This window comes from Gallus gallus, chromosome 3 (genome assembly GCF_016699485.2).
Source record: "Gallus gallus isolate bGalGal1 chromosome 3, bGalGal1.mat.broiler.GRCg7b, whole genome shotgun sequence".
NCBI lineage: Eukaryota > Metazoa > Chordata > Aves > Galliformes > Phasianidae > Gallus > Gallus gallus.
The window spans coordinates 90375060-90391627 of NC_052534.1; positions in this window are offsets into that span (position 1 = coordinate 90375060).

Sequence of the window (16568 nt, forward strand, 5' to 3'; positions counted from 1 at the left end):
TCCAAAAAAAATTACTGAAAAGTGGAGGAATCCATTAAAAAATCTTCTTTGACTGTGTTTACAGGATAAAAAAGAAACTTCACTCATTCAGCTGATCTGAGCAACCAAAAGACTGACAGAGAGGCTATGTACTACCTTGAGTCTATTGTACAGGAAAGCAGTATAAAGACCAATAGTAAGATTTCACGTACTCTTAGGAGTCTGCTGTTGTATTTGCACTCATTGGAGCTTCCAAACAGATGTTAATTGTCTATTTGTCTCCTTTTTCACTGAGTCAGAAGACCAGATATATAATGTAATACAATGTAATAAAATAATATAATATGATGTATAAAGACTAGATCTATAAGATATCTCACACCCAAATCATTCCATGATTCTATCATTCTATGGTAAATATGGGATCTCAGAAACTTTCCTGATGATGTCTTTGCAGTCAACAGGGCTCAACACATAGACCACGCTTACATTCTGATTTTAGTAACAAACAAGTTGTTCCAAGGAAAAAGTTTTAATAGAGACCAGTCTCAGCAAAACAGCTTTCATCCATTCTACAAAAATCATTCTATCCTCCAGTACAAGATAGTTGACTGCATGTTCCCTACTGAGAGTAGTCCATGGCCCACATTGACGCCTGAGCTACACCAAGGAATCATTTGAGAAAGAAATAGCTGGTTCAAGTCAAACCAATGCCACAAACTACTCTGGTAACCACCTGGTGGACTCTTGGCATGCATTTCCTTTTATCTCATGTACTAGTCAATGTAGACAAAAGATATAGTGACGATGTCTGACCTGTAGATCCTTCTGCACAATTCAGCTTTTGTTAAACATCTATTATTTTATACATAATATAAAAAAAAGAACTAATTGCCTCAGAAAAGATCTAACTATAACGTCTCATGGTTAATATCCAGTGCAGTGAGATACATGCAGAGTACAGAGTACTTCAGTATGTTCCAGAAAAAAAAGCAAACAAATTTATTTAAAATTCCACTATCATAGGTCCAAAACTCAGGTTGGTCCTCTTGTCCCACTCTATCTCAATTCTGAATCCATGTTTGCTGTTAACTATTCTTTGGTTAAAATCCAGAAATCATACGAGCAGAGAAGGGAAGCCACAATACCTCATCCCACAGAACTTTCCTGTCCTACAAAGTCATACTTATACTCGCATATTCTTATTGTCCAACAAATTTTGTCATCATCTTTGCACAACAGTGCAGAATGTGCAGTTCCATAGAAAGAATGCAATATAGTTATATCCAAAAAAAGCCATTTCTTAATGGTTCAGACACTATCTGGGAAACATGGCAGGAACACATAAGCTGAGAGGGGAACTAAATCACTACAAAACACTGTCAAAAGAAGGTGGTAATTCTATCTGCATTTTGTGAGTTTTAAGTAAAGACAAAAGATGCTCTGAAAATTCAGCTTGAACCATATTTCTATAGACTCTAGTTTGGAAAAATCACTTATTTCTATATCTTCATTTACAGATGGAATAGGCTGCTCTGTCAGCCTAGATCTCTCTGGGATATCATGTAGCATCAAATTCCATTTCTTTAGCCCTTTCTTTTATACATTCTTTCATCACAGTTTGACACCATAACCTTTGACTGGAAAGAGAAAAGAAACAAATGAAAAGAAGTAATTCTTTTTCTTAAGTTCAGTTACTAGCCTTACATACAGATTCAATTTTAGGTTCCTATGCTTTAAACCTCCTCTCCTTTCCCAAAACAGGTCACATATAAGCACGGAGGACAGGATACAAAATAATTTTCTCCACTTACTTTTTTTTCTCGTGCAGCTTTTATAATTTGCAGACTATTCAAGTGAAATAGTTTCTTGGATCAAACTGAGCTGAAAAAACATTAGTGATTGCCTAAAGCAATATAAATAAAAGAACAAAGTGATGTGTTTTTTATTCACTGTTTGACTTTTGTTCTTGTTTTCTTTTCCACTGCTGAACCAACTTTCTCAATGAAGAAGACTCTGACTTTGCATGTCACTTGCATAATTTCACCTGTGGACTGTAAGCATTAGTTCTCCAAAATCTACTTGAAATCCAGTAGAAAACACAGAGTAAAAGATCAGCTACTTACAAGCACTAAGCAATTTCCAATTTGAATTTTGCTGTAAAGGAAATACAGATTTCAACACATAGACATCAAGTCAGCACCTATGTAAGTAAGTCTTCAAGACAGCCACATCCTCAGAAAACCTGATCAAGACTGTAGTAACAGGACAGTAGTAACACAAGGATATTCAGATGCAAGGGCAGTACTGATGAGGAGGGAGCACAATTTTTAGAGGAGACACTTCCCAGCTAAGCTCTTTATGTTACCTATACATATACATCATCTCTAGTGCTCATGAAAGATAGGGATTTACAGGTCACCCACTGAAAGTATGGTAGTGATTATCTGTCACTACTCCTCAAGCAATGAACCTTATGAAGTTTGATTTTCACTTTCATCACTGTAATCTCAAGCATGCCTTCGATCTTTGTAAACAGACATTGTTCTAGGTATTATAATTCTTATTTAAATAAAGTGAAAATTTGATAATTCCACATATGGCAAAGCAAAGTTAGTGATCTCATTGTCCCATTGTGTTGAAAGAGTATTTGTTTATCAGTATGAAGCAGCTTCTTATCTCTTTTCCAAGCCCAAGGCAAAGTTAACATTTAATTAGAAACCTCAGTTTCTAAACTTATTGATGCTGCTGCCTCACAGTGATCTCCCTGTTCATTGACAAACACTCAGACAGGAAAATTTTCCAAACACTTGTATCCTACTGATGTAGGAAAAAATGCTAATGAGATCACTGATTGCTTTTTCTTATGCAAACTCTTCCATTTCAATGCCTTTATTTTATTTGAAGAGCCATTGATCAAACGTGGGTTGATAATTTAACCTAATAAGCTAGCCACTAACATTTTAGTCCGGTGAATGCATATACAAATGGTTAATTATGAGTTTAATAGAAGATTTTTCTACATAAACATTGCCCTCTAATTGTTGGGGATGGGAGAGGAGGGTGAATGTGGAGGAAGAGCTTCTCAGAGTTTATATTTAGTACTGCCTGTGGTTCATACTCCTTTTAAAGGAATGTGCCTTATTGTGTTTTTATGTACTACTTCCATCGCTCCATAGAATTTGAGGCTTCAGGGATCATCAAATCATTTAGGTTTATTTCCTGGATATCTCAGGTCATTTATTTTTTTTCCAGCAACTTTTATTAGCAAAGAAAAACAAACAAACAAAAAACCACAACCATCTGCTTTGTGAAAAAGTACTTCTATCCTCAAAAGCTGGAACAGTTGGACTGTTGTATAGCTCAAGCAAAGTAGTGAAGTGCAGGGTACAGCAGAAGCACTTCAGGGCCCCCAAATAGCTGAGAACTAAATAAACAGTATATGCCTTGATAATGCTAAAGGTGCTTTCTACTTCGTGTTGCCAAGTCAAAAAAAAAAAAAAAAAAAAGAGAGGAACTCTACAGCCCTATGAATTTGAGGATATATTTCTTACTGGCTCCAGTATTGACAGTTGGTCAGGCTGCATTTTTCTAAATGAATGATTGGTTTATTCTCCAGACAGAAGACCCAGTCCACCTAAGGGCACTGCACAGCAGTGTCTTTGATATCTCTGAGGTGAGAGGGAGGAAAACAAAATCAAATAAAAAAATATAAACAAGACACTTGCATAGTTGTGCCTATAGGAAAATATTCCTTCCAAGCCCTGAAGAAAATATTGGAATTGGTTTTTTCCTATCCATTTTGCCCTAGTGCTGAATTGCACTTATTTGGGCAATATGAATTATTATAGATATCCAAGCTTATTTATTTTTCCTTGTACAATGGTGACTCCATCATTTCCTTGATCTTTAATTACCTACACTACAGGTCAAATTCATCTTACCTGAAGGTTGATTTTCTCTAAATTTAACATACAGTTATTTACTCCTGTTTTGATTTTTTCCTAGGAAAGTTAGAAAGGTTCCACCCAGCAGAGTCATTTATGTGTGAACTGTTCTTTCAGCCTGCTTTCCAATAAGTTCAATAGTTTGAGCACCTTAAGTCCCACATTGTTTACCAATTCATAGATCATTTTGAGTGTCCTCCTTCAAACTGTCTTTGTACATCCCGTCATATTACAGAGTCAGATGCAGTTGTTTATCATTTCAGCTTTCTCAGTGATGCAGCCAGAGGCAAGCTCATGACCCTATTTCTACTCTTTACCTATACAAGAATCACATTAGCTCTTCTTGCCCCCATCATTACACTGTGGAGGACATGGGGAGCTGGATGTTCCTGAAGTCCTATTTTCCATGATTTGCGTTATCCTCTTATACACAGCTTTTTTTTTTTTTTTTCTTTTTTTTGAAGTGTCTTGTTGGCATCTGACCACTCAACTTAGCAATTTATATTCCTGTATGAGAATATGCAGTCCTCATTACTTGTTCTCCCATCAATTGTCACATTATGGCTAATTTTTAAATTGCTTTGTCCTCACCATCATTGAGAAAATTGCTATATAAATAAATACTAAACAAGTAGTCCAAAGAGACAGTTCTATAGTTTGGAACAAATAGCAAGTAAATTTTGGCATTTGTGGTAGACTAGCCTTTAATTAGTCTGATACATTTCCTGTTAATTCTATGGGTCAAATTTTTAATTAATATGTCATTGGATATCATATCATACCACACAATTTTCAGTATAAATATACATAATCCATCCAAAAGCAGTTCTTACTGTGTGGCTATAATTATACTTTTAGACACTAAAATTCTTCAGTAAGCTCTAAATCCCAATCATTTTACTGAGGATTAATGTCCAGAAACTGGTCCACAGCTTAAATTCTTTTAACTCCAAAAATGGCAGTCACAGCTATCCATTTCTTCTAAAGTTCCAATATTACTCAAATCAATATTTTAATTAATTACCTAAAGAAATATGCTTAAATGGAGCCCCTAATATTCTCACATATAATATCTATCCCTGTTTATGTCTTGAAATTGAACAGATGCTATCTTTTAGTTTTTATAAGATTTTAACATCTCTTCTACTGAAAACATTTATGAGATACTTCTTTTAGGTTTATTTTAATACAAAACAGTCTGAATTAGTAAATGGATGAATATTTCTGCATCACTTCTTACATTTTTTGTATTGCCACCAACAGAAAATATGTTTTTAAAATGTTTATTCCTAGAATGTATCTAAATCCACATCTCAAGGATCACCCTGCTGATGTAAAAAGGAAGCATCGGGATGGCAAAGCAGGGGCAATCAACCAGAGAAGATTATAGAGATGCTGTGCAATTGTGCAGGCTCAGTTAGGATAGAGAAGGCTCACCTGGTCAAATAAAATGCAAAAAATATATGTGCATGGGACCTGACAGGTTGCATCCACTTGTTCTGATGAACAAGGCTAATGTCACTGTAAGGCCATACTGAATTACCTTTGAAAATTTATGGCAATCAGTAGATGCTCCCGAAGACTGGAAGAGAGCCCAGAGAGGTTGTGGGTGCCCCGTCCCTGGAGGTGTTTAAGGCCAGCCTGGATGGGGCCCTGGGCAATCTGACCTAGTACTAGATTTAGTGGCTGACAGCCCTGCCTGTGGCAGGGTGGTTGGAACTTGATGAACCCTGATATCCCTTCCAACCCAAGCCATTCTATGATTCTTTTATGATAACCTGTTTTGGCTGAGTGTGCTTGAGCAGGGCAGATGGACCAGATGATCTCCAGAGCTGCCTTCCAATCTCAACTGTTCTGTATTCTGTGGCTGCATAAACTTGTAAAACTACTGTTTTTATTCTGTTTGACATTAATACTCCACTGAAACTTTCAACTTTTCAGCCATTGACAATAAGAACACATAATTCATTTGTGTTGCTAACTGCTCTAATCTTTTTTTAGAAGCTGATACATACGTGCATACATACTGAATACTGACAGGAGGAGGGACCTGACAGCAGAAGGCTGCAACATCCAAGACTGAAGTGATGAAAATAATATTTTCTTTAAGAACTAGAGGATACTGATTATAATCATTTTTAGGGTTCCCACTGATAATAACTAGGCTGGAGAAAAAGCTAGAGGAAGGGAAGAGACTAGAAAAAAATGCAGTAAGAAAGAGGTGTAAGTTTTTATATTTTTTATCTGAAAAAGTAGAAACAGTGGTGGAGCACTCAATGTGCCCACTGTATCTGGACCAGCCTCTCCAAGTTATGCCTTAATTTGTGGCTGTTTGTTTTCAGTTTGTTTGTTTGTTTATTTGTTTTGAGCACTGGCTCCTTTTCATACCATTTCAAGGGACAGCTTTGTTCTAATTTCAGCTAAGTAGGGAATCGTGGGCTGTAAAAGGAAGAAAACCCTAAACAAGAAACCAGCTACTTATCACTTAATGCTCAAGTACTTAGTGTTAAAGGAGTAGGACTAAAGGACTTGGAGACAAAGCTTTGTTTCCAACCATGAACTTCCTTCGAGCTCCATTAGCTGCAGGCATAGGTCAAATTCAGAAATTCTTACTAGGAATTGACAGTGGTGCTTAAAAGTAACCTTTAGTTGAGTTTAGTGCAAAATGAGTGCACATCGAAGGTTCACTAATGCTCAAGAACCTTCTGAAGAGATTATTTGAAGTACAGTCTATATGAATGGAAAAATTACCTTTCTTTGTTTTGCAGTGCATTTACAGGGAAGCTGTTGCTACCATTCTTGTGTTTCATTGGTTTCCTGAAGTGTAATAATCATAGTCCTTAATTTTACATAATGTTCCTACAGGACATAAATATTACTGCAAAACCAGAGAGGTCTCACACACCCTAGGATATATTTTCTTCATGAATGTAAAGACTCCTTCTAATAAAGCATCTCTTTCAAGCCTTATGGACAGCTGCTGATTCAGAAACACATTCAATAAAACAGCTAGGCAACTCAAGAAAGTGGCAATAACAAATAATGAACACCCCATTAGGAATGAGAACATCTGGTCATCTCAAGATGTGGAGTAGAATGTATAGTACTTAAGGCCTACTTCCCATTATCTTCTGAATATTTTATCGTAAACATACAAACTTACTCAGCTCTTTGTGTAATTAATGTCAAAGACAGTATTTCACAGGCCTTTATCACAAGGCAAAAATATAATAGCAGGATAGTGCATTAAGAGTGTAATATACTACTGAAGTATAAACTAAAAGTGCTAGAAGTTCAACTGAGAATAATTTTTTTATAGTCAAAGATATCCAACACTAAGGAATCCTAAAAAGACAGAAGCATGTTCTTTATCAGAAAGACTCTTATAAAAACAATACATTCTACTATAAAAATAACACTGCATTTATGATGTAGTTAAAAGAAGACAAACTGAAATGTGAGACATCTTTATATGATACTTATGAGTTATACAAGACATATTTCATACAAGTCTTATAAGAAACAGCTGAGGGAACTGGTATTATTTAGTCTGGAGAAGAGGAGGCTCAGGGAATACCTTATCTCTACAACTACCTGAAGGAAGGTTGTGGTGAGGTGGAGATCAGCCTCTTCTCCCATGTGACTAGTGATAGAACTAGAAGGAATGGCCTCAAATTCTCCAGGGGAGATTCTGTTTGGATGCTAGGAAAGAGTTCTTCTCTAAAGAGTTGTCAGACACTGGAACGGGATGCCCAGGGAGGTGGTGGAGTCACTGTCACTGGAGGTATTCAAGAAATGTTTAGATGTTCTAGTGAGGGATGTGGCTTAGTGGGAAATACTGGTGATAGATGAACATTTGGACTGGATGATCTTTCCAACCTTGGTGATTCTATGATTCTACGTTAGAAAGCATGTACAATACTATGCAGTTCTGTTGCTTCTGTGAGGTACGGTGACTTGGTTTTCCTGCTTTCCTTTTGCTGGGGGCAGGAGGTGTATGTTAAGTTCTAATGTAAAAAAATATATTAGTTTCAACAGACACTCTCTGAAAGTAGCAAATAGCATGCATTTTCTGTGTATATCATCACAGATGTTTAGAGTGAACAAATATTGAGAACTTATAAACTTTTGAACTCGACAATCAGTATAAAGCAAGGACAAAGAAGATAAGTAAAAATAATTTCCGCTGGTCCTTTCTAAGCTTGATCAAAGGATTAAGAGCAGATGAGATGTGGTAGAATGAAACTTAGATATCATTCATAGCACATACAGCATCTGTGTACTAACATACTCCATCTCTCATTTGAGTAAATTAGCCTTCATTTAGCTATGTGTTATGCTGCCAAGTTGATTCCAAGCAGTTTGTTTTATCTCTACTTAATCCTGCAATTTAGCTGTTCCATAGAAGCTAAATATGAATGAAGTCTTTAAAAGCACATATTTGGGAAAGGAATTACATGAACATACTCTTGTAGTAGAAACAGTCTGTTTCCACAGCATTGTTCAGCAATGAATGTACAAGCATAACTGAAGAATCAGAAAAAAAAAGGGGAGGAAGTGGCACTCTTACCAGTTTATGACTGCAAGAGAAGACAAATATAGGAAAGGGCATTCTGGAAGGCTCAAACCATATGTCAAAGGTTATTTCTCGGTGTTAGATATAATAAGCAATCTATACAGTTGGTTTATTTCTTATGTCTGGACCAGTACATCATTTCTGCCATCAAAATTAAAGAGTAGTTGTCATCTAATCCTTATAGCAGCCCTCCCGTTTTGTGGTTGTACTACAGATTGATCATGAACCGATTTGTTTGATGACAGACTCCCACACAGCAACCACAGTGAGTATTGGCCTCAGGCTGTAGGGTAACTGGATCATAAAACTGAAGTGCTGTGAAGATTAAATCAGAACCTGTAGAGCACAACAATGAGATTGAAGAAAGGGAAAGCTATTGAACCCATTTGGACCACAGGAAACCCAACAGTCCTCCATAGAAAGGCTCAAGAACAGCAGATATGTATTTTGGGCGTGGAACTTTTAAGCAAATCTGTCTGATTCTGTGAAGCTAAAGGTGCAAGAATATGCAGGATGCATCAATATGCAAGCATTACAGATACACAGGAAGTGTTCCTATTTCATAAATTAAAACTCCACGTAAATCAGTACTCTGTGGATATGCCTGAAAATAATGTGATTTTTGTATAATGACATAAAATCTTGTGGAATGCAGGAGCTATTCAGCTACAATGAGAGATCACAGCTCTAGGAGAAAGGAAAATACAGGAGTTTAGCTTGTCATGATGGGTTAGAATCAGTACTGAAAATGATGCTGGAACCATCCTCATTCATTTCTTCTTTGAAAGACTCTTTAAAATTTTCCCTTGCCACGATGGTTACAGGAATGTAGACCATGTGGCAGCTGCTGGCACACATAATAAACACATTTTCTCATTGTCTTCTACACAGCTTTTCTTATTCCTCTACTGATTCTGAACTGCAAATTCTACAGGGTAAGGACAATTATACAGTACCATATTTGCACATAGCTCCTGTTTCATGCATTTCATTCCTTTATGTTACAAAATATATATGACACAGTACAAAACTGTTATTGTTTATTATTATTATTATTATTATTATATAGAACATTGCAAAGATCTTCTTATGTAAGAAAGATAAAAAAATGTTTTACATTGCTATGTTTTATTGTCACCATGCTCTTGTACTTCCTATAAACCTAGAAATCAAAAAACTGACACTTGATATTGTTGTAGTTAGACTCCGGTTTACTACTGCCTACTTTCACCATGAAACTATGTTTATCATTCTTTGTAACAGAATCCAACACATATTTTAACAACTGAGATGGAACCTAGATGCTTGTAGACTTATTTTACTTCTAATTAGAGGGTAGTTTCCTCTGAGCAATAAAGATGGAGAAAACCTACCTAATCAGCTTGAAGAAATGAACTCCAGCAATTAATTGCCCAGGGCATATCAATTCAGACAGCAAAAATACACAATCCAGTAAAGAAGAGAGGAATTGGCTTTCTTTTAAAGACAAATTTACTGCTTCACTAAGTAATTTTTCCAAAAAAAGAGCAACTTTGTATTCATATCTGAATAGGGCCATCAAAGAACATTCATATACTCTCTTTGACTTCACTTTAAACATCTGTAATAATGTGAAGAATTCAAATAATTATATTCATCCTTTAGGAATAAAGAAGTCTGAATATAAGATATAGCAAACTACATTAAACTTTTAATATCTTTTGAATGCGTTGTTAACTACATGATTCAAAGATTGGAAAGAAAAATAAAGTAGAAAAGACAGTTATATTTTTGCCACTTCTATGTGTGATCAACAGCTGTAACCCAAAGATTTTCATAATTTTGGAGTACTCTTTTAATTGGTCCTTCAGCCAGCAAAATGTAATTAATTGTATATACTTATTTCTGTAGCTGTGGAATTTTTGGCTGTGATAGAAATGGATGTCATGACTTCAGTCTTTTGAACATTTCTAAATCCCTAGCAACAAGAAGATACAGAGGTGCTGATGTTTTGTTCAGAATAATGTCACACACTTGCACATTTCTAGTTGCTGAATATATTATCCATACACACAGAATTACATACCATGGCTGAGACTGGAAGGGATCTCTGGAGGTCTCGTGTACGTGCAAGGTCATCAGCAAGCTAGTCACTCCAGATCATTTCATGATGGGTTTTCAGTATCTTGGAGAAGCATGGACTCCATAACCTTCCTGGACAAGCTGTGCCTAGTCCAAGCTTACTCACAGGCTTTTTCAGTAACTTCTGATACATATTCATGTCTAAAATCCATGCTCAAAAGTCTACTAGGAGATGGGAGATACTAGCCACGAGATCCCAAAGGCAGTGGGACACCTCATGTGGTTCCCCTCATCCCCAGACACTGACAACTATATTGTCCAGGACATGTCACCTTTCTTTTCTAGAGAGGAAGTGGTCATCAGCTCATTTCATCTGAAGACTGTAGGTTAGATATCTACACAAGAGATGGACCCTTGAAGTATCCCTTGTGGTCAAAGTAAAGAAATCAATATGTTTTTTCTAGGGTTTGTTTTGTTTTGTTTTGTTTTGTTTCAGGTGAATGTTATTTAATTCCTTTAAAAGCGATGCGAAGAATTATTGATTAGCAAATCACAGTAAAACAATACTTGTAGCATGACTACTTATTAAATCAAACGTATCACTCCTAATTCAAAGGAGTGCATACAGCAGATTTACAAGAGTAGTTTTAAACTATAGAAAAGTTTTCTTGAATTAAATTGAATCTTGGCAGTAATTTATTTTTGCTAAACTTTGCTGAATGTTCTCTCTACTTCACTTAAAACATCTGTGAGAGAAATATTAGTACCACTGAGCACAAAAAAGCAAACAAACAACAAAAATTACAGTTTGTTTTCCTGCAGTTATTGCCAAATAAAAGTGCAAATATCTTTATACTGTTGCCTTCCTCATCTTTCACCATTTCATGGCTCATTATCTTCTTAGACTACTTTTGTTTTTTTCTTGAAGAACTCCTTGGGAATTTCTTTCAGTACCTTTCTGCTGCATGTTACTCAATGGCTCCTTCTCTTTTTTCCTCCTTCCAACTCCTGATGCAGTGCTGTCTTTGTTCCAGTCTCTAGAGTCAACATAACAGAATAATTGCACGGTGTTTTTTATGTGCGGTACATGATGCTTGAATTTACTTGATGGGCACCAGGAAAATAAGTGATTTGTAATAGAAGGTGGTGAGTGGAAAATGAAGAGTTATTCAGATATAAAAAATATATACTTTAAACCTAGGGGCAAACTTTCAACAAGAGTAAATGATTATAGTTCCATTCTACTCAATTTGCTGATATACCTTTGAGTAACTGCTTATTGTTTTCTGTTTTGGAAGTAAAAATAGGTTCTGGTTATTTGCTTGAGTCAATAGCTTGCGAACAGTTTTTCAACTGAGGAAAGAATGAACTGGATAGAGAATGACTGCTCCTTTCACCATACAGAGAGCAAGGCTCCCCTGCTTTGCAAATTGCATCTTGGATAACGTTAGCTATGCTAGGCTTGTGTGAATGTGATGACATGCATTACACAAAAAATGAAAGGGAACACCATGAGGCAGCCTAAATGGCTGTGTATTTACTTCAGCAACATTCATATGTTTGTACCATCTGAGGATCTGGTTACTGAAGCTCCTTTTCATTCCAGGGAGGCAAAGTACCTCAACACAGAGCCACAAAGTGTTCTCAGTTTCACATCTCATGAAGAAAAACTCCGAATAGTTGCTGATGGTTATGTTTGAAAATTAACAGTTCTTCTGTTAATGTATAAATTGTGACACAAAAAGTCCTAGGCAGTGGTTTGTGGATATGAGATTTCCCTGTTTTCATGATTCACAAAATTCCCTTTTTCAAGCAAGCAAGCAAGCAAGCCACCTACTCAGGTAAACATATAAATCCAAAAGAGGCACATACTGTTCAAATGAATGTAGTTCAACAGTGCAGAAAATATGCTTTGTTACAGATAAATATTTCTCAAGCAAGATGTATGAACAAGAAAAGTAATTATATTGGATTTTCACGTATTTATCAGGAATTGATTTAATTTACAAGGTAAGGCCAGAAAATGCTGTGGAAGTAACATTGTTCAATTACATACTGTTCAAATTATGTTGCTTATTATTTTTCACAATGAGTGGATTTCTTTAGCCTTATTTTCTGAGGACCTTTAAGCCTAATTCATGCTACAGAGGAGACCTGGAGGCAGGTTAGGTTTTGTAAAGATGTTGTTAAATGGGGTGACTACTCCTACTGCTTAACAGCAGATTTGTTGCCTGTAAGAGCAGCTACACTTCAGTAGCAGCCTGCCTCTGTGTTATGTCTACTTTTTGTGTACACATGGAACAGGAAAGTATGCAGAATGGGAAAGAACTCTGGCTGTGGTAAGTCCACTTCTCATCAGTTCCCTCTCTTTGTAGCATGCCAACCATCAGTGGGGAGCTCCAGTAAGCACTGCTGTGATGTATGCCAAGGACCATATCTGAAACACAGAAATGAAGAAAGTATTGCAGCAGGAGACTGAGTGTCTGTAGCAGTCTGCAACAGGCCAGTGCTCACTGACAATGGGAAATCTATGTCTGCCTGTCTCTCCTCACCTTCTAGGATATCTTTGTATAAGAATTTGCAATTGATTTCTGCAGTTACAAAGAAAGCAGTCCCCTCTACATCTTTCTTTAAAAGATAAGAAGAGAGCAAAAGCTGGGTGAGTGGGCAGCCACATGGAACATGCTGTAGGGAATTAAGACAGGCTAGGGTTTTTTGTTGTTGTTTGTTTGTTTGTTTTGGTTTTTTTGCAAGGCTATCTTGTAAAAGATCCTGACTCTGCATCATACCTTGAACTTATATTTTATGAGTGCCCATTATTGTTATGTCCTCTTCTTCATGCTGGAATCATCAGCCTGGATATGCTTTCAAAAGCCATCTGTAGACTCTACATGTGGTTAGTATTCTTCCTGCATGGACAAGACCTGTTCTTTTTCAGCTGAAAATCGTGGAAATAAAGTTATTAAATCATAGAATCACTGAATGGTTTGGGTTGGAAGGGACCTTTAATATTGTCTAATTCAACCCCCTGCTATAGGCAGGGACACCTCCCTCTAGACCAGATTGCTCACAGCCTGGCCTTGAATGCCTCCAGGGAGGGAACATCCACACACTCACTGGGCAATCCATTCAGCCAAAATTATGCACCACTGCCTGTGCATAATGCATACATTCATACTTGAATGTACCAGCACAAAAATGAATGATGAAAACTTATCACATTCCTTGTTGCTTTACAGTCAAAGGACAAAAATCTAGACAGAATCAATCATCTTCTATATAAAACAAGTCTTAATTGGAGTGAGACTAATTAGCTGCCTGCCTTTAATGAGAAATGAGAAATGAAATATTTGCTTCTCTTCTTTTTAAAACTGAAAGATTTACTGTTCAGTTTTAATGTCATTTTAAACATTTCCTCCTCTTTTAATCCATGGTACTAATTTAATGTAGATATCACTGCAGCTGAAATGCTCTCTGCAAACAGATTCAGATACATAAGGTGAAGCAATATCATTTTTCAATTAAATGCAGGAGTCAACAGCAAGCTGAATATGATGTTCTGCTCTTGAGATCAATTAAGAAATTTGGACTACGGGTTTAAAATGTCAACAGCTGATGTAAACTCTAATAAATTATATTATAATTAGTATTTTTGACTATAACATCTCCATTCTAATCTCTTTTAAAAGCAAACAAACTAATATTCCTCATGATTTATCATGCTGACACAAGGAAATCATGCTGATTATCACACAGTAATGACTATATATATAATGAATAGATTCATTGGATTGAAACAGCTATTGTGTATGAAAATATACATATATTAATGGCAAATAATATTTCTAGAAACAGTTTTAACATAGCTAAAATTCTGTTGTTACACCTATTTTATCAGTAAATAGCATGGTATGTTCAAGACAATAAGTTTAACAAAAGCTTCATGGACCTCAAATCTCCAGTCTTATGCAGAACAATTATAATTTTTCATGGTATGCTTCACTAGACTACTGGTTCCATGCATTTTTATTGCACTATGATTTAGCTTAGAAATGGAGCATCATTATTTTAGACAACAATGTGACAGGTAGTACTTTATCAGCAAAGATTTACAAGGATCCAGCTTCATCCTCAGGACCATAGACTGAATGTTGATGTTCTATTGAGGAATTCATTTTCCTATAATAATTCATTCAGAGGTCATCAGCCCTGCAGGGGAAAGGTTTTCTTCTATACATTAATATTTACGTGCAACAAAAATCAGAGCCTTTAGTAATCTGTGTCTTTTTAGTACAGTATGCCTGAATTCTGTATACAAATAAGACTTCCCATCCAATTTTATTTCATTAGAAACTTTTTTGATGTTACATATGGGATGAAAGTGCTGCATGTTAAAAAAGGCTTGAAATAAAATATTTTTTATGCTCTACAATGGGACTCTTGTGGATATAATGAGCTATTAATGATTTACAATAAGTAAGTATGGTAGTTTTGTTCGTAATATCTATTCTGTAATTTCTGAAATACTTCACTTTGTGTATATTATTACTAAGAGAAATAGTGCAATGCTGAACTTGCTCAGTAAGTGTGATTTCAGTGGGAGTATATACGTCTGTGTTAGCTCTGGATCTGGCTCTAGAGTGTTTTCAAAGGAGTGTCTGAATATCAGTTAATTCATAATGAATTATCTAGCTGCACCATCTTAAAATATTTAGGAATGTTCAACAATACACAAAACTAATAATGGCCTAAGTTATTATCTTAAGTTATTTAGAAGTGTAAAATTGTTAAGTCTCTGTGTGCAGCCCCATGACAAAATGTAAATGGACATAAAAGTGGACAGTAGGAGTGCATTAATTCTGCTGTGGTTCCCAGCTTCAGTTGTCTTTATTCCCACTAGTAAATCACTTAATTTTCTGTGTCTGAGTTCCCTATATCCAAATTAAAGATGATAAAATAAATCACATCCATTTTGCAGGAAATTTACAATTGACTACTTATATACTCTACAGCCAGGCCAATATTGCATCATTTGGAGATCACACAACTAAGAGGATCTGTAAATCTTCCATCTACTAATACTGAGAGAAATAACTCGCCTGCTAACCACTCTCACCATCTCCTGCAGTAAGCTCCGTCCACCCCTCTTGGTCCCATGCTAAAAATCACCTGCCTCCACTCTTTATTAAATGCCTTTACTACTGGGAAAAAAAAAGCAGGCCTTAAAGGAATGGAAAGAGAAGGCCGGGCAAGAGGATCCTTCAACAGCAAACACTGCTCTTGTTAAGCAGAGTTGAAGACACTTGTGCACAATGAGTTGAAGATAACTCATGCACAAGTGGAGTTGAAGACAACTCATGCACAAGATCCTGGTTCTCCTGTCAGTCCCTATTGCCTCTCCATCTTCCCAATGCAGAAATGGTTGGAGAACAAACCTTGTGTGAGGAAGGAAAACCAAAAGGAAAAAGCCAGTCTGTGAACTGCTGAGAAGAAATCTTTTCATGATTATCTATTTCACTGGAAAGAAAAAAGAAAATAAAAGGCACTTGGATGTATCCCCACAACCTGAGTCTAACACAAGGCATGATATTCAACACAAAACCAAAGTATTTAAAATACAAGTTACACAAAAGTCCAAGAAAAAGAAGAAAAAACAAACATACAAAAAAAAAATCCACCAGGATAAGAAATGGATAATTAATGGGATAGAATAGATCTACAAATGTCAAGCACTTGCTGTCTTGATAAAAATGAGTAAGTAAAACCGTCAAGGAATGCATCCCATGCTTTTCCTAAAACCGAAAGGAGTGCTTGTTACACCTGTGGGGTTTTTTAACCATGAAGAATGTATTTCCAGGAAATTTTCCAACTTCACTATCACTTTCACTAGTTCTATTACAATGCAAATGCATGTAAGCTTATGCTTATCTCCTCGTAACTCATCGTGTACTGTACTGTTGAAATTGACAACAAAACCTTTTTTTTTTTTTTTTTTTTTTTCCAAG